Consider the following 17,816-nt stretch of genomic DNA (forward strand, 5'->3'; position numbering starts at 1 on the left):
ACTAAGACTCTTTTTACTGGTGCCCCGCACCTCAACGCCAACGGCCACCGCCACCAATACCCCTACTCCCCTCATCATCCTACCCGGGACCCGCTTCACCTGTGGGGAGTGACACTGTCTCTGCTGCTATTACCATCCGCCCCAGGGAACAGCGACAGCAGTGGGAGCTAATCTTTGGCCGCATACCACAGGTGGCGTCACGACATTCCTAACCTCCACCTCATCATCCCCCATTTATTGTGGACACCTCGGGGCACAAAACCGGGCAGGCTAAATCGACATCCCCGACCTCCGCATCGGCCCGGTGACTAGTAAAAACAGGTACAAGACCCGACCTGGACCCCCTGCCCCCTGGATGCTACACTGTGCTGTGTGAGACCCTGCACCTCTGATAAGCAGTGACATTGGTAATGTTACCGCTGTTCAGGGTCTCCAGGTCACGCTGTGCTGCGCTTGACTAGGCGACTCTGATGAGCAGTAAAGTCAATGATATCATTACTCAAACGCTGGGTCACGCAAAACGTAACTCAGAATGACCTGAAGCGGCAACCCTGAGCATCTCTAACATTACTGATGTCATTGCTCAGCAGATAGCCGGGTCTCAAGCAGCACAGCAAGATCTGGAATTCCCTGTAAGCAAAGCTTATGGAGTGTCAGCACGATGTTCTATAGACTTTATTCATTGGATTCGCACTGGACTATGTTGAACTAGCTGGGAAATTTGTTTTGAATAAACTGATGAAGGAGGGTAAGTGTCTTGTTTTATTTTTCTATGTTTTAATGTTTGTGGGGGTTTTCAGACATCCTTTTGGGCCAAGGGCAGGAAAACGGACAAGGACCGAGGGCAGGAAAAGGGCCGAGACTGAGGGCAGGAAAGGGACTGAGGGCAGGAAAAGTGCCGAGGACTGAGGGCAGAAAGGGGTCGAGGACTGAGGGAAGAAAGGGGCCGAGGACTGAGGGCAGGAAAGGGGCCGAGGACTGAGGGCAGAAAGGGGCCGAGGACTGAGGGCAGAAAGGGGCCGAGGACTGAGGGCAGAAAGGGGCCGAGGACTGAGGGCAGAAAGGGGCCGAGGACTGAGGGCAGGAAGGGGCCGAGGACTGAGGGCAGGAAAGGGCCAGAGAACGGAGGGCCAAAAGGGGCCGAGAACTGAGGGCAGGAAAGGGGCCGAGGACTGAGGGCAGGAAAGGGACCGAGGGCAGGGACCGAGGACTGAGGGCAGAAAGGGGCCGGGGACTGAGGGCAGAAAGGGGCCGGGGACTGAGGGCAGAAAGGGGCCGGGGACTGAGGGCAGAAAGGGGCCGAGGACTGAGGGCAGAAAGGGGCCGAGGACTGAGGGCAGGAAAGGGGCCGAGGACTGAGGGCAGGAAAGGGCCCGAGAACGGAGGGCCAAAAAGGGGCCGAGAACTCAGGGCAGGAAAGGGGCCGAGAACTGAGGGCAAGAAAGGGGCCGAGGACCGAGGGCAGGAAAGGGACCAAGGGCAGGAAAGGGACCGAGGGCAGAAAAGGGGCCGAGGACCGAGGGTAGGAAAGGGACCGAGGGCAGGAAAAGTGCCGAGGACTGAGGGCGGAAAGGGGTCGAGGACTGAGGGAAGAAAGGGGCTGAGGAGTGAGGGAAGAAAGGGGCCGAGGACTGAGGGCAGGAAAGGGGCCGAGGACTGAGGGCAGAAAGGTGTAGAGATAGACCTGGCTCACTCAACGTGGGGGTGCTCTGGAAAAATAAGTCCAGTATAACAAAAATATATCCGGCACACCACTATGTAAAAGAGGAATTTTAGACTTGGTTTGAAAAAAACATGGATTTATTGTGTATGTACAGGAAAAGTCCGTCCAACGTTTCGATCCAAAAGGATCTTTCACAGGGACAATGGGACTAGTGTGAGAAAACAAAAAACATACATAGAATTAAAAAACAAAAACAAAATATCATCAGTGGTACACTGTTGTGATTATGTTTAGGTAATTTACAGATATTATGAAAACAGCAGATACTGCAGCGACAAGAGAAACAATATGAACATTTAAATCCATAGATTTCATAGGCACCAATTGATGGAACATGTAGATCTCCATTAAGATGTAAAATAAATGACAATCTGTTGAAACATGAAAGAGTTTGTTAGAGAAGTGACCATACATGATAATAAGACACGTACCCTGAAGTATAAAAGGGTTGTCAAATCGTATCGGTACAGGTAATGATGGTCATCAAAGTATACCAGAAGGATGCGTAAGTGGTCTATGAAAAAGGTAAATGAGAAAATAAGATGATGATTTGAATAAAAAAAAGTCTGATTACACAAGTCAAAAAGTAGAAAGGGAACATAGGGAACATACCTCAGTAATTCTACTTAGTGATATAGTGCTAGGGGAGTGTCCAACAAGAACGTGCTGTGGTCTTGTGTATAACAAGGAAGAATCCTAAAGGGGATACATCGGAAAAGAAGAGAGGTGAGGGGTAATATTATGGTCCTATATATAGAAAGAGAAAAGGTCTTTTTTACAAAGGTCTTTTGTATAAAAGTGCAATAGGGCATGTATGTATCAACCTACCGGATCAATGGGACTAATCAATGTTAGTCACACAATGTCAGATGGGGAAACCGATCATGCCACTGGGGGGGTCACATTACTGTAATTCTTTTATATAACGTGATCTGTATAGGCAATAAAATGTACACTGTGAGTAACCGAAGAGAGCAGACAGAAAGGAAAAAAGAGAGGAAAAAAGAAGCAGAAGAAATCACGGTAAGAGGGTGAACATACCGGAGAAAAAGAAACCTTGCTGGTAGATAGGGCATTAATATTGGGCGTGGAGTGGCACTCTGACGGTCACTAAGATAAGAGCGAATAATAAACAATAGGTAGTATGTGATACATGACCATGTATCTCAATAAATGTCACAGAAAGGAACAGTTGGGAGTAGGTAATTCACATATACCTGTTAAGTGCGTATCACTGGGTATATGACTGGTTTGTAGGTAATGGTTTTTATTGAAAAAACATATAACAGTTCCCTACAGAAGAGGGATCCAATTTGTCTGAAGGAAATTCCCTTATATCTACGCCAATATCTACATGGCGCATTTCGAGGCGGTATACATTTATGACCATCCCCGGTGGGTACAGCACACTTTAATGTGGAAAAGATATATAGACGACATATTTGTCGTCTGGCATGGCAATCTTGACTCCCTGAATGAATTTTATCAGGACATTAATTCCTATAGACCAGGGCTCACGTTTACGATCCACAGTGATTCAACACAAATTAATTTTTTAGACACCATGGTTCTTTTATCTTCCAACGGCATAATCAGCACAGATCTTTTTGTGAAGCCAACAGACAGAAATAGTCTTCTGCATTTTTCAAGCTGCCATCCCTCTCACACTAAGAAAGCATTGCCATTCTCCCAATTTAAGAGAATTGAACGTATTGTCTCCGATCCCGTGCAGCGCCAAACCCGACTGCAAGAAATGGGAGACAAGTTTGCCTCCAGAGGCTACCCAAGTAAAATTGCCCACAACTATACACAGAAACCACGATCTAGACAGGACAACAACCCACGTGTCACCTGTGTCCAAACATACCATCCGTTCTCATCTCTTTTCAAAGGCATAATTTCCAAACATTGGTCCCTCCTTCAAACAGCTTACCCCTCGATTACTGAATTTTCAGCTTTACCTCTATTCTGTCACAAAAGGCCTAAGAATCTGAGGGACAACCTCGTTAAAGCTGACATAGGGTCTGCACAGGCAGAATTACGACAGACCTTTCTTGGGACTCCGAAAGTTGGAAATTTTCCATGCTTACATTGCTTTCAATGTAATAACCTCACTCGGGGCAGTATGTTTACACATCCACATACAGGTAAAACTTATCCCATCAGAGGTTTTTTCACATGCGATTCGTCCTTTGTCATTTACCTGATTAAATGTCCTTGCGGTCTCGGATATGTTGGGGAGACTACCCAACATATCCGAGACCGGATTAGTAAGCATAAGTCCACTATACGGTGTCAACAAATTTTATTACCCGTTCCACATCATTTTGTGACACATAAACATACAGTGGCCCAACTTAGATTCCAGGTCATTGAACATGTTCCTCCAATACGTAGAGGTGGTGACAGAATCAAGAAACTTAAGGAAAGGGAGTCCTTTTGGATTTACACTCTAGGTACGTTGGAACCAAAGGGCCTTAACCGGGAATATGAGGTACAGGCTTGAGTCCTGTACCCTATCAGTATATATCACGTCCTTTCAACACGCAAGCAGTCTCCTTTTGATACATCTCTCATTACATTTTTCTACGAGTTTTTATGTACCTTTTTTGACTTAATATATACATTTTGTCTGATTACCCTGTCTAATTGTGATTTTGTTTACCTTCCAGGTTCCCTTAGCCACGTGAATTCCTTCGATGCACTCCATCACGTTCCACTTCTCACCACAGTAGTCACGTACCCCACTTCCTATCTGTCAGCACTATATAGGTTTGTATTAGGAACACACCTGTTCTTGTTCTTCAATCGTTCCTTCATCCATCCAACTGTTTTTATTTGGTTCTGTTAGCATATATGTACCATATACGTCCCACTATCCCTACTCTCTCCTCTACACGTATACCACCACCGCACAGCTAAACCACCACATACCACCACTGCACAGCTAAACCACCACATACCACCACTGCACAGCTTACAGCACATATTTACATCTTTTCCCCAGACACTTTTATGTTACTCACACCACCCCCTCTTTCCCTAGTCACTATATTATATTATATTTTTTTCCCCCTTTTTTTCCCTTTTTCCTCTCTCTCCTTCCTCTCTTTCCTTCCTCTTCTTTTATACTTTTTTTACTTTTTTAACATCCACACTATTCTCACTTTGTAATCCCATGCGGCCTGCCCCCTCATGTGTCCCTGCACATATCCTACGTTTTCATAATCATATGACCCATCCGATCATTATGATCTTTATATCATAAACACAAAGCATAACGTCCACATATGCCCCTGACGCTATTTGCGCATATCATTCATTCATTTTTCAAGGTAGCTGACAGCAAGCACCTAACACACTATCACAACGCCACACCTCCCTCATCTAGAGACAAACGCAGTTTCACATTCGCTCTGCGCATGCGCGGGTTACGAGACCAATGCGCATGCGCAGGCGTGCGTTCCACACACCACACTGCGTTCCACTCCGGAAGTGGACGCAGCGTCCGGCACAGACGTGTATAAAGATCCCCCAGAGGTGCACACACAGTGCTGACGCCATCACTGGAGACCCACATTCCCACCAACGCAGGTACAGCATGAATGGCACCGCATGGTGCATTCATATCCCTTTATGCTTGTTTGCTTGCTTATCATTTACAATTATATTACCTTAGTTGCAGGCTTCCGTTCACCTAATCCCAGCCGGCAGCATTGCTATTCCTCCTCTCTGGAAGGTATACCATTACTACTTCACACTTCTTTTCCATCTGATGAGCCTATATGCACCAGTGGGATATTGTATAGTAATTACAGGTCTCCCCCTTTTTTTCTCCCTTATCTAGCATTCCTGCTCTGCTTGTGTGGCGCCCCTGACCTGGTCAGGCACCACTGAGTACTGCACCCATGCTGGGGACAGTACAATACAGGTAATCCAGAAGGCTGACCGGGGTGTGGAACACAGGCGCATAGTGATCAGGTCTCACACATGTACCCATGAGAGGACCCCTGGGGATCCCAGGAGGGGGAAAAGCCTTGACCTTCACTGGAATAGTGGAGGGGGCCAAAAGCCTCCATCTCCTCTCAAGGGGTGTGGTGGAGAGTCTGGTTGCTAGGTGGCGTAGGCAAGAACAGGAGAGGAGGAGCAGTGAGCCAGTTCAGTGTAGAGTCCAGGGAGCTCAAGTGAGGAGCAGATCCCTGGAGCTGTGCAATCTGACAGCGTCCGCGCAGTGGCTACAGACGGGGGAGAACGGTCAACTAGGAGTGCTACCTGAAAGCCAGCTTCAGCTAGAGAGTGCAACGGAGTGGGAAGTAAGGAGACTGCTAGAGAGCACCAGGCCCAACCGGGCGGCAGATCCCGAAGCGAAGATAGATCCAGCTTTCTTCTGCTAAACCTGCCGGTGTGGGGCTCTCAAAGCCCACACCACAACACCACAAAAGCCGCAGCCACGTAACCGCAGTGAGGGCCCATAGGTCACAGGAGGCAAGCAGCTGGAGTGGCCTGGTCCGGGGAACAAGCAAACGGCAAACAAAAGGGGGAGAGAGGCTGCAGCATCTTCCCTGGGTGACCCCCATAGGGACTCAAAGTCGGGGTCACCCCAAACCACCAAGGGCTAAGGAAGGCGAGTCAGTAGTCACCCTCATAAAGTCAGCCTGAAGGATACCTGGTTCCCATCTGGTTCATCCCAGCTACGCCCGGGTTACTCACCCTGCCATCAAATGTGAGTAAAAACCCTAAAAGACATCCTGCCTGTGTGGTCATTCTGCGACTTGTGGTACTACGCACCTACACCGGGCCCTGGGGCTTGCCTCACTCTCAGGAGGCTATTCCAACTAACTGCACACACCATCAGCCCCAGGCGACCCTCAACCTGCAGTGGCGGTCCCTATTGGCCGCAATACTGAGAGTGGCGTCACGACTACAAAGAAGATCTCCTACCTGTGACCAGAACCAGCTACGTGGAGTCCCTGAAGGTAATGCACCGACACACCACCTGTGGGGCTTCACATCTGGCGTCACGAACAGGATAAGGACTAGACCTGTCCAGACAGGTGACCATGTGCCTGGGCGGTCCGCTTGAAAAATTGGAAGCGCCGCCATATTGCCACCATGAAAAGCGCGCTGAAAAACAACAGCAGCCCGCGCTGGAAGAAGTTACCGCCCACGAAGAGGTGTGGTTACCCAGAGATCCCCTGCAGAGTTCTGACCTTGCCAGCTATGAGAGGGGAAGCGTCCAGAGACGGCGGGAAGGAAAGAGAGCCACAAGCCTGCTGCTGGGAGAGGAGCTGCTGAAAGAGGCAGAGCAGAAACTGAACAGCTTGCTATCAGAGGCAACGGCGAGTCCACGGCTGGGAGATCGTGCAGAAGACGGCGCAGAAGAAATGGCGTCTGATCGCAGGAACCCAGAACCGGGCTCCGCTGCCTGGTGGTATCGGGAGCTGGCCCAGTTCTGCGACCGGCTGGAGAACCGGGTTGTGGAGCAGATCCGGGAAGAACGGATGGAAATGCTGGAGATGGCTGCCGCGGTTCGGGCCTATGAAAGGAGAGCCGCGCGCCGAGTGCCAGACAGGACGGCGATGACGCAGACCCCGATGCTGCCACCGGTGGGTGAGTCGAGTGATGCCCCGGCCAGCGCAAGTGCCCCGACCCCTGCTGCCACGCCCGCGGTCCCCGAAGAGGCGTCCGGTGCGGCGACGCTGAAGCAGGCCGCAGCCACGCCAGGTGCGGCCTTCCAAGCCCCAGCGGCCGCAGCGATGCCCTGCTCGGCCCACCAAGACCCGGCCCCTGCAGCAACGCCCAGTCCGGCCCGCAAAGAACCGGCTGCCACCGCGACCCTCATCCGCGTCGCAGGCGTAACGCTGACCCAGGCCGCCGCCCTGCTAGGCCCGGCCCGCCGAGACCCCACCGCCGCAGCAACGCTCGTCCGCGCCGCAAGTGAGGTGCTGAACCAGGCCGCAGCCACGCCAGGCGCGGCCCGCCAAGCCCAGACTGCTGCAGCGACGTCCAGCCCAGCCTGCACAGATCCCATCGCAGCTGCGACGCCGATCCAGGCCGCCGCCATCCAGGGCGCGGCCCGCCAAGACCAGGCCGCCGCCATGCCGGGCGCGGCCCGCCAAGACCAGGCCGCCGCCATCCAGGGCGCGGCCCGCCAAGACCAGGCCGCCACCATGCCGGGCGCGGCCCGCCAAGACCAGGCCGCCGCCATGCCAGGCGCGGCCCGCCAAGAAGAGATTACCTCATCATTTACCCCGGCCTGCAAGGCCAGAGCAGACACCGCTCCCCAGTCCAGAGAGGTCCCTGCTAGGAAGACTCTGATAGGAGAGGACCCCGAATACTGGAAGCTGAAGGCTGACCTAGAGGCCCAGTTCCCACAAGAGATGGTGGATCGGTATCTGCTCCCTCCGCATACCCCCAAGGAGATTCAGGCAACCCCTGCAGCCGCGCCAGAGAGTCCACCGCCCAGACCAGCTGAAGAAAGCCCATCCCCAGCACTGCCACCAAAGGAGTGCCAGGAAGAACTAAGGGGGAGAGGAGGCCAGGAAGCTGAGGAGCTGACTCCGGAGCCACCAGCAGTGGATCTATACTCAGAACCGGAGATGTTGCCCTATTCCCGCTGGGATGAAGAGGATTTGACACCGTCTGCAGATGAAGAACTGCCCAAAAGCCTTACCTGGGAGTTTGTGAGCTGCACCCAGCAGAACCCAGCCCGCAAGACACGGCGCAGCAGAGCAAAGTATCCTTCAACACCACAGTCTCCAGAGCAGAGAGAGGTCACAGCCAGAGACCTGCAGGAGAAAAGATTACTGAGAAGGTCTAGAGCCCAGGTCAGAGGACCCCTTTACAGAGGAGTAGTAGAGGACTTCAATTTGAAAAGCGGATACAGCTTTATTGTAGCAAGAGGAATAAAAGAGGGCATATTTGTGAATCGGAGAGATGTTCAAGCCCACCTGCCCAGAGGACATTCAGGCAGAAATTTGAAAATTGGAGACGCAGTACAGTTCACCTTGCATCAAGGAGAAAGGGGCTACTATGCCTTAGACGTAACACCATGTCCCAAAGAGGAAAGAAAAGACAGAGATAGAGACACAGATGAAGATCAAGAGAGAAAAGACAAGGAACCTACAGAGGAAACAACCACAGACGACGACAAAGAGCCAGAAAGCAACAGGTGCCGCAGCCATACAGGCTCAAGCCCTGGTAAAGAGGAGTAGAGAAAAGTAAAGGAAAGTAAGAAGTTACTGTTACGACCAGTTTGAAAGTTTTGTTTTGCAACGTTCAAGTTCAAGTAATGTGCCCACAAAAACTATTGTGAGAAAACCATAAACCTTAAGGCTATGAACTGGCTATAGCCACAAACTCTCGCAGTGTAAATAGTTACACCAAGAGGGCACCACCGCCACCGGAGTCAGCCTGTTTAGGGGCTTGGCTCGTCTGCAACCAGGAGGAGCCCGTCCGTATATAGGGCCTTGGCTCACCTGCAACCAGAGAGCACGCCTGTTTATGGGGCCTTGGCTCACCACCACAAAGAGGGTACCTGGTCAGCACCAACTGTGGAGGCCGCCGCTGCATCCTGCCAGAAGAGGCTGAAGGCGCGGATCCACCAGGCCAGGTATACCCTGAAACCACCAGCCCATGTAAGCCGCCTCTACATCCTGCCAGAAGTGGCTGAAGTCGCGGCCAACGTGAGAGGGTTTTGGGTGGGTTAACGGACTTGTGGGTGGAGGGTGGTGATGTCTAATACCTGGTGGTTTTAAAAAATGTTTTACATGTTTTAATGTTTTATGCATTTTAAAAATGTTGTCTTGCAGCCCGAGGACGTGCTGGTGATAACTAAGGGGGAATGTGGCGCCCCTGACCTGGTCAGGCACCACTGAGTACTGCACCCATGCTGGGGACAGTACAATACAGGTAATCCAGAAGGCTGACCGGGGTGTGGAACACAGGCGCATAGTGATCAGGTCTCACACATGTACCCATGAGAGGACCCCTGGGGATCCCAGGAGGGGGAAAAGCCTTGACCTTCACTGGAATAGTGGAGGGGGCCAAAAGCCTCCATCTCCTCTCAAGGGGTGTGGTGGAGAGTCTGGTTGCTAGGTGGCGTAGGCAAGAACAGGAGAGGAGGAGCAGTGAGCCAGTTCAGTGTAGAGTCCAGGGAGCTCAAGTGAGGAGCAGATCCCTGGAGCTGTGCAATCTGACAGCGTCCGCGCAGTGGCTACAGACGGGGGAGAACGGTCAACTAGGAGTGCTACCTGAAAGCCAGCTTCAGCTAGAGAGTGCAACGGAGTGGGAAGTAAGGAGACTGCTAGAGAGCACCAGGCCCAACCGGGCGGCAGATCCCGAAGCGAAGATAGATCCAGCTTTCTTCTGCTAAACCTGCCGGTGTGGGGCTCTCAAAGCCCACACCACAACACCACAAAAGCCGCAGCCACGTAACCGCAGTGAGGGCCCATAGGTCACAGGAGGCAAGCAGCTGGAGTGGCCTGGTCCGGGGAACAAGCAAACGGCAAACAAAAGGGGGAGAGAGGCTGCAGCATCTTCCCTGGGTGACCCCCATAGGGACTCAAAGTCGGGGTCACCCCAAACCACCAAGGGCTAAGGAAGGCGAGTCAGTAGTCACCCTCATAAAGTCAGCCTGAAGGATACCTGGTTCCCATCTGGTTCATCCCAGCTACGCCCGGGTTACTCACCCTGCCATCAAATGTGAGTAAAAACCCTAAAAGACATCCTGCCTGTGTGGTCATTCTGCGACTTGTGGTACTACGCACCTACACCGGGCCCTGGGGCTTGCCTCACTCTCAGGAGGCTATTCCAACTAACTGCACACACCATCAGCCCCAGGCGACCCTCAACCTGCAGTGGCGGTCCCTATTGGCCGCAATACTGAGAGTGGCGTCACGACTACAAAGAAGATCTCCTACCTGTGACCAGAACCAGCTACGTGGAGTCCCTGAAGGTAATGCACCGACACACCACCTGTGGGGCTTCACACTTGCTATAAGGGAATTTCCTTCAGACAAATTGGATCCCTCTTCTGTAGGGAACTGTTATATGTTTTTTCAATAAAAACCATTACCTACAAACCAGTCATATACCCAGTGATACGCACTTAACAGGTATATGTGAATTACCTACTCCCAACTGTTCCTTTCTGTGACATTTATTGAGATACATGGTCATGTATCACATACTACCTATTGTTTATTATTCGCTCTTATCTTAGTGACCGTCAGAGTGCCACTCCACGCCCAATATTAATGCCCTATCTACCAGCAAGGTTTCTTTTTCTCCGGTATGTTCACCCTCTTACCGTGATTTCTTCTGCTTCTTTTTTCCTCTTTTTTCCTTTCTGTCTGCTCTCTTCGGTTACTCACAGTGTACATTTTATTGCCTATACAGATCACGTTATATAAAAGAATTACATTAATGTGACCCCCCCAGTGGCATGATCGGTTTCCCCATCTGACATTGTGTGACTAACATTGATTAGTCCCATTGATCCGGTAGGTTGATACATACATGCCCTATTGCACTTTTATACAAAAGACCTTTGTAAAAAAGACCTTTTCTCTTTCTATATATAGGACCATAATATTACCCCTCACCTCTCTTCTTTTCCGATGTATCCCCTTTAGGATTCTTCCTTGTTATACACAAGACCACAGCACGTTCTTGTTGGACACTCCCCTAGCACTATATCACTAAGTAGAATTACTGAGGTATGTTCCCTATGTTCCCTTTCTACTTTTTGACTTGTGTAATCAGACTTTTTTTTATTCAAATCATCATCTTATTTTCTCATTTACCTTTTTCATAGACCACTTACGCATCCTTCTGGTATACTTTGATGACCATCATTACCTGTACCGATACGATTTGACAACCCTTTTATACTTCAGGGTACGTGTCTTATTATCATGTATGGTCACTTCTCTAACAAACTCTTTCATGTTTCAACAGATTGTCATTTATTTTACATCTTAATGGAGATCTACATGTTTCATCAATTGGTGCCTATGAAATCTATGGATTTAAATGTTCATATTGTTTCTCTTGTCGCTGCAGTATCTGCTGTTTTCATAATATCTGTAAATTACCTAAACATAATCACAACAGTGTACCACTGATGATATTTTGTTTTTGTTTTTTAATTCTATGTATGTTTTTTGTTTTCTCACACTAGTCCCATTGTCCCTGTGAAAGATCCTTTTGGATCGAAACGTTGGACGGACTTTTCCTGTACATACACAATAAATCCATGTTTTTTTCAAACCAAGTCTAAAATTCCTCTTTTACATAGTGGTGTGCCGGATATATTGAGGGCAGAAAGGGGCCGGGGACTGAGGGCAGAAAGGGGCCGGGGACTGAGGGCAGAAAGGGGCCGGGGACTGAGGGCAGAAAGGGGCCGGGGACTGAGGGCAGAAAGGGGCCGGGGACTGAGGGCAGAAAGGGGCCGAGGACTGAGGGCAGAAAGGGGCCGAGGACTGAGGGCAGGAAACGGGCCGAGAACAGAGGGCCAAAAAGGGGCCGAGAACTGAGGGCAGGAAAGGGGCCGAGGACCAAGGGCAGGAAAGGGGCCGAGGGCAGGGACCGAGGACTGAGGGCAGAAAGGGGCCGAGGACTGAGGGCAGAAAGGGGCCGAGGACTGAGGGCAGAAAGGGGCCGGGGACTGAGGGCAGAAAGGGTCCGGGGACTGAGGGCAGAAAGGGGCCGAGGACTGAGGGCAGGAAAGGGGCCGAGAACGGAGGGCAGGAAAGGGGCCGAGAACGGAGGGCCAAAAAGGGGCCGAGAACTGAGGGCAGGAAAGGGGCCGAGGACCGAGGGCAGGAAAGGGACCAAGGGCAGGAAAGGGACCGAGGGCAGGAAAGGGACTGAGGGAAGAAAGGGGCCGAGGACCGAGGGCAGGAAAGGGGCCGAGGACTGAGGGCAGAAAGGGGCCGAGGACTGAGGGCAGAAAGGGGCCGAGGACTGAGGGCAGAAAGGGGCCGGGGACTGAGGGCAGAAAGGGGCCGGGGACTGAGGGCAGAAAGGGGCCGGGGGACTGAGGGCAGGAAAGGGGCCGAGAACGGAGGTCAGGAAAGGGGCCGAGAACGGAGGTCAGGAAAGGGGCCGAGAACGGAGGTCAGGAAAGGGGCCGAGAACTGAGGGCAGGAAAGGGGCCGAGGACCGAGGGCAGGAAAGGGACCTAGGGCAGGGACTGAGGACTGAGGGCAGAAAGGGGCCGAGGACCGAGGGCAGAAAGGGGCCGGGGACCGAGGGCAGAAAGGGGCCGAGGACTGAGGGCAGAAAGGGGCCGAGAACGGAGGGCCAAAAAGGGTCCGAGAACGGAGGGCCAAAAAGGGGCCGAGAACTGAGGGCAGGAAAGGGGCCGAGAACGGAGGGCCAAAAAGGGGCCGAGAACTGAGGGCAGGAAAGGGGCCGAGGACCGAGGGCAGGAAAGGGACCAAGGGCAGGAAAGGGACCGAGGGCAGGAAAGGGACTGAGGGAAGAAAGGGGCCGAGGACTGAGGGCAGGAAAGGGGCCGAGGACTGAGGGCAGAAAGGGGCTGAGGACTGAGGGCAGAAAGGGGCCGGGGACTGAGGGCATAAAGGGGCCGGGGGACTGAGGGCAGGAAAGGGGCCGAGAACGGAGGTCAGGAAAGGGGCCGAGAATGGAGGGCCAAAAAGGGGCCGAGAACTGAGGGCAGGAAAGGGGCCGAGGACCGAGGGCAGGAAAGGGACCTAGGGCAGGGACTGAGGACTGAGGGCAGAAAGGGGCCGAGGACTGAGGGCAGAAAGGGGCCGGGGACCGAGGGCAGAAAGGGGCCGAGGACTGAGGGCAGAAAGGGTCCGAGAACGGAGGGCCAAAAAGGGGCCGAGAACTGAGGGCAGGAAAGGGGCCGAGGACCGAGGGCAGGAAAGGGACCGAGGGCAGGAAAAGTGCCGGGGACTGAGGGCAGAAAGGGGCCGGGGACTGAGGGCAGAAAGGGGCCAAGGACTGAGGGCAGAAAGGGGCCGAGGACTGAGGGCAGAAAGGGGCCGAGGACTTAGGGCAGGAAGGAGCCGAGGACTGAGGTCAGGAAACGGGCCGAGAACAGAGGGCCAAAAAGGGGCCGAGAACTGAGGGCCAAAAAGGGGCCGAGAACTGAGGGCAGGAAAGGGGCCGAGGACCGAGGGCAGGAAAGGGACCGAGGGCAGGGACCGAGGACTGAGGGCAGAAAGGGGCCGAGGACTGAGGGCAGAAAGGGGCCGAGGACTGAGGGCAGAAAGGGGCCGAGGACTGAGGGCAGAAAGGGGCCGAGGACTGAGGGCAGAAAGGGGCCGAGGACTGAGGGCAGAAAGGGGCCGGGGACTGAGGGCAGAAAGGGGCCGGGGACTGAGGACAGAAAGGGGCCGAGGACTGAGGGCAGGAAAGGGGCCGAGAACGGAGGGCCAAAAAGGGGCCGAGAACTGAGGGCAGGAAAGGGGCCGAGGACCGAGGGCAGGAAAGGGACCAAGGGCAGGAAAGGGACCGAGGGCAGGAAAGGGGCCGAGGACCGAGGGCAGGAAAGGGACTGAGGGCAGGGACCGAGGACTGAGGGCAGAAAGGGGCCGAGGACTGAGGGCAGAAAGGGGCCGAGGACTGAGGGCAGAAAGGGGCCGAGGACTGAGGGCAGAAAGGGGCCGGGGACTGAGGGCAGAAAGGGGCCGAGGACTGAGGGCCAAAAAGGGGCCGAGAACTGAGGGCAGGAAAGGGGCCGAGGACCGAGGGCAGGAAAGGGACCAAGGGCAGGAAAGGGACCGAGGGCAGGAAAGGGACCGAGGGCAGGAAAGGGACTGAGGGAAGAAAGGGGCCGAGGACTGAGGGCAGGAAAGGGGCCGAGGACTGAGGGCAGAAAGGGGTCGGGGACTGAGGGCAGAAAGGGGTCGGGGACTGAGGGCAGAAAGGGGCCGATGACTGAGGGCAGGAAGGAGCCGAGGACTGAGGGCAGGAAAGGGGCCGAGAACTGAGGGCAGGAAAGGGGCCGAGAACTGAGGGCAGGAAAGGGGCCGAGAACTGAGGGCAGGAAAGGGGCCGAGAACTGAGGGCAGGAAAGGGGCCGAGAACTGAGGGCAGGAAAGGGGCCGAGAACTGAGGGCAGGAAAGGGGCCGAGGACTGAGGGCAGAAATGGGTCGGGGACTGAGGGCAGAAAGGGGTCGGGGACTGAGGGCAGAAAGGGGCCGATGACTGAGGGCAGGAAGGAGCCGAGGACTGAGGGCAGGAAAGGGGCCGAGAACTGAGGGCAGGAAAGGGGCCGAGAACGGAGGGCAGGAAAGGGGCCGAGAACCGAGGGCAGGAAAGGGGCCGAGGACCGAGGGCAGGAAAGGGGCCGAGGACCGAGGGCAGGAAAGGGGCCGAGGACCGAGGGCAGGAAAGGGGCCGAGGACCGAGGGCAGAAAAGTGACCGAGGACCGAGGGCAGGAAAGTGACCGAGGGCAGGAAAGGGGCCGAGGACCGAGGGCAGGAAAGTGGCCGAGGACCGAGGGCAGGAAAGGGGCTGAGGACCGAGGGCAGAAAGGGGCCGAGGACTGAGGGTAGACGGGTTTCCTCACTTCCGGCCTCTCATAGTTGGGGCGTCTGTATCTATCAGAGGAAAAAGGAACAAAGACCTCACGATTCATATAAATCAGCAAGAGGAAAACCCCAAGAAAGTCTCAGAGCTGAAGGGGTTAATTCCCCCTGCCCCAGTAATGGGGAATCTCCACATACCTCCTCCTGCAGAGCCGCACACTAGATATATGGCTGCTCTGTGCTTCCAGGACCTGTGATGATGTCACATGGAGGGGGAGGAGTCAGGGGTCACATGATCAGTTTCCTCAGTGTATATAAAGAGTGAGCTCTGCGGCTCCTTCGCACTTTCGCAGTGATATCTGGAGTGAAGTTTCTACATGGACATGGCTGCTTAGTCAGTTACGTTTCCAGCATTATTCGCTCCTCACGTCTCTCACTATTCCCTCGCTCCACCTTTTCTAGGCAGTTTTATGTGTGGAATGTAATATGTTATTTTCCTTGCTATAAACACGACACAACTGAGGTAATTATTACCAGTAATTGGACGTCTACTATATGGCGGCATTATATTTTTGAACGTCCTTTTATTCTATTCATTTTTAAACTGGTTTAGTTGAAGATTATACAACATAACAAAGTTACATCGTAGAACAAAAGAACAATCAGCATTTCTCATTGTTTATTAATATTGTCTGACAAGCTAACCTTTGCCATTGGCATACCATGGGTCTAATATTTTAACCAATAGCATAAAACACCAAATATCACATTTTAATCATGCGAGAATATTCCTCATCGCCTGGGGACTAATGTGAGTCAAAGGAGAATCAAACCAAGGCTTCCATATCTTATCGAATTTTTTATGTACCACTCTCTCCTAGGAAGCGGCAGTATTTACCATATTAAACAAGTGTAAATTTGGGTGGTCTATCTATCTATCTATCTATCTATATCATGGCTATAACCTTACAAGTCAAAATCAGTGTTTCCAAGAGAAGTGTTACGGGGGGACCGGCAGATTAGGACCAGGGGGTATATATCCTAATCGCCAGTCGGGGCCCACCGTGCTCCAGATGACAAAGGAGCTGCTGGCATCTGAGGGTTAGGCGGAGACTATAGAGCTGGATGGCTCTGAGATAACCCAGGAACTCTGGGAACCGGTCACGTGTGTTGGGACACGTCAGACCGGACGACAACCCGATTCGCGTTTTGGTGCACCTAGCGCTACACCAACCACGTGTGCAGGAAACACGTCAGGCTGGGTGGTAACCAGGTAGCGTTGACCGGAAGACCGCCACGAAAGCGCCCTGTTGGCCACGTGTGTAGGACACGTCAGGCCGAGCGGTCCTCCGATTAGCGTTTCTGGCCACCTCTCGACTGGCCACGTGTGTGTAGGACACGTCAGGCCAGATGGGTACACCAGTAGCGTTGACCGGGAAGCTGAGGAGGATAAGGAACACCCTGTTAACTCCACAGGGGTCCTGGGGTACGCTGTCCGTGCGCGTAGGGGGCACAACCAGACAGGTGGCGCAGCAGGTGCGTTGTCCGTGTGCGTAGGGGGCACAATCGGACAGGTGGCGCAGCAGGTGCGTTGTCCGTGTGCATAGGAGGCACAATCGGACAGGTGGCGCAGCAGGTGCGTTGTCCGTGTGCGTAGGGGGCACAATCGGACAGGAAGCACAGCAGCCGCAGCCCAGTTAACGCCACTGGGCTGCTATAGCAAGACTGGAACGGCAGGAGGGAAGCACGGCGCCTGACCCTGATGTGCCGAGCCACGAATCTTGGCGTGACAGGCACCGTTCGCCTAACCCTACCTACCACTTCCCAACATAGGCTTATGCCGCAATGAGGCTCTAACATGGAGGTGTGCTCTGACTGAGCAAAAGTGAAGACTGCGCACCTCCATGTTGTCTCCAGCCCCTTTTATAACCTGGGTCCGCCCCAAACCCAGGGTAGAACCACCAAGGTCCTATAGCAGAGTGCCATGTCATCAGTGACGTCACATGCGACCTATCCGGAACCGCCACGTTATTGATGACCTCATGGCAGCCACGCCCCAATCACTTCACCAGTCATCGTCTGACGACCAATACTGAGGTGCCAGATCATAGGGGCGGGCCTCTGCGAGCTAGTCCGGAGTTGCCACATCATCAGGACACCTGACACCCTCTGCCCTATCAGGGCCTGCCACCTCACGGACATGCTCAGTGAGGTCCTTACCGGACCTAGCCTCTGATGCACCAAGTGCCTGAGCATGCTCAGTAGCCTGAGCCACAGGCTTAGAAAGCAGACTATCAGTTTGAGCATGCTCAGTAGGCACATCCCAGAACTTAGACACAGCACGAAGTCCAAGTACCTGTGCAAAGAGGCTGTTAGGGTTAATTGTGGGAGCATGCTCAGTAGCCTTAACTGAGGACTTAGTCTCAGACATAACACAAACAGGCTGAGCATGCTCACTAGGCAAAACACCGGGCTTAAACTCTGGCTGGGGTAAATCGGCGCACGCATGTGCACTAGCCGCCTCTCCACACTTAGACGTGGTGGAAGGAACAGCCAACTGGACGACCCGAGGCACGGCCAAGA

At 53.3% G+C, this 17,816-nt stretch overlaps 1 protein-coding gene across 1 annotated transcript in view; it reads right to left on the reverse strand.

The window, feature by feature from the left end:
• LOC142312229 (uncharacterized) overlaps positions 1-15,479 on the reverse strand; it is an 84,540-nt gene extending 69,061 nt beyond the window's left edge. The window contains exon 1 of the mRNA XM_075351137.1: positions 15,432-15,479. The gene's annotated coding sequence lies outside the window, so the exon portion shown is untranslated. The remainder of the gene's footprint in view (positions 1-15,431) is intronic.
• Between the last annotated feature and the right edge of the window lie 2,337 nt (positions 15,480-17,816).

This window comes from Anomaloglossus baeobatrachus, chromosome 5 (genome assembly GCF_048569485.1).
Source record: "Anomaloglossus baeobatrachus isolate aAnoBae1 chromosome 5, aAnoBae1.hap1, whole genome shotgun sequence".
NCBI lineage: Eukaryota > Metazoa > Chordata > Amphibia > Anura > Aromobatidae > Anomaloglossus > Anomaloglossus baeobatrachus.